General features: G+C 36.0%; 1 non-coding gene across 1 annotated transcript; it reads right to left on the reverse strand.

Annotated features, from left to right (window-relative positions):
- Window positions 1-896: 896 nt before the first annotated feature.
- Window positions 897-976, reverse strand: TRNAL-UAG (transfer RNA leucine (anticodon UAG)). The gene has a single exon. It is a non-coding gene; the product is annotated as a tRNA-Leu (tRNA).
- Between the last annotated feature and the right edge of the window lie 792 nt (window positions 977-1,768).

Here is a 1,768-nt window from a genome sequence, read left to right on the forward strand (position 1 = left end):
GAAGTTGCATCCAGGGCCAATGTAGGGCCGGGGGGGGGGGGGGGGGGGGGTGGAATAATCAGAGACAACAATGAAAAGACTGTTTTTGCTTATGCTATCAAACTTGGTTAGACACGAGCAATATGGCAGAAGCTGCTGCTATGTTGTTTGGTTTAAAGTGGTGTGTGACCAAAGGCTACAGAGTGATATGGGGTGAACCAGATTCCATGTTACTCACCAAATGCATCACTAATGAGTGGAAACCACCATGGAAAATCAGCAATCTTATTGAGGAAATTCAGAGCTTCCCTGATACCCATTAATTCTCAGTCAGCCATTGCTTCAGAGAAGCCAATAAACCTGCAGATAAGTTGGTCACAATTTGTCATGGCCTGGAGAGAAATCAAGTTTTCATTTTCTTCTCTGAACTCCCTGTAAAGGTGAAGGGTCTTGTAGCTATGGACACATGGAGCTTATTCTCCTTTAGGAATAGACAAACTAAACCTGCTAACATCATATATGACCCACCTTGAACAGACGTATATAGGAGTCTTTTTTGGTTAGGATAGCTCTTACGATATAGACTCAACTTAATTATCATGTACATAGTCTTGGATGCCAGAGTCAAACTGTAACTTTTTGCACATTAATAATCAATGGAGATTCGATTCACAAAAATAAAAATAAAAAATTATAATAATTGAAGCCATCAACGGAAATCTCAAGAGGAAGATTCAACCATCACAAATTAACTTTATAATTTATGATTTATAAGAGTTCATACTCTAAACTTATTTATGCAGATTAATTTCTATATACCACGTTTATTACATGTTTTATACAATACTGTTATTATTTAGAGAGCTTTTCCGCAATAATCTGTATATATATTCTTTAAAAAAACAAAACATAAAAAATGACAGCTGTGGGATTTGAACCCACGCCCTTTCGGACCAGAGCCTAAATCTGGCGCCTTAGACCACTCGGCCAAACTGTCATGTTGTTTGACTCAGTGTTATTTTATGAGATTATCATACTCTTTTTGGGCTAGAATATTTTTTTTTCGACAGGGCTAGTATTCAAATAGTTAAGATTTTTCCTCCATACAATGTAATTACTGAAAGGTTTTATTATAATTTAATATGATATTCTTCTCGAAGAATCCTACCATAATAGAAAGAAATAGAACACTGTTTTTGGGGAATGTGACATATATTTGTGATGGAGCCCGGCACTTTTGTAACCCAAAAAAAAAAAAATTTGGAACCAAATTAACCCGTTAAAAAAAACAAAATTAAAGTAGGCTTCACGCACAGATTCTGTGCATGAAACCCTGACAAAAACCCCTCCCATTTCCAGCATACTCCCCTCCCATTTCTAGCATACTCTTCTCTTTCATTTCCTCCATTTTCAACCTTTCAACACACTTTTGCACTCCCAAAAACATGTCTCAAAGTTTTGAAACTTCAAAGTTCGCTATACAACTTGATATTTGTAAATGCGGTTATTACTGTAAACTAAAAACATCAAAGACCGAAGATAATCCAGGTTGCCGTTTTTGGCGTTGTAAAGTGCCCGAAGTAAATGTTTTTACATTTTTTAGTATTTTTTTTATCCATATATTTTACTTTAAAAACTGGTTTTCTTGTAATGTTTATAGGATATGAGCGGTTGCAAACACTTTCGGTGGGAAGATAACATTCACATGGATAAAACAGTGGCGGCGAAGTTTAAAAATCTACTTTTTGATAGAGATATTGCGACTTCACGTATCTCTAGAGATACCGCT

Source organism: Lycium barbarum, chromosome 2, assembly GCF_019175385.1.
Source record: "Lycium barbarum isolate Lr01 chromosome 2, ASM1917538v2, whole genome shotgun sequence".
Taxonomy (NCBI): domain Eukaryota; kingdom Viridiplantae; phylum Streptophyta; class Magnoliopsida; order Solanales; family Solanaceae; genus Lycium; species Lycium barbarum.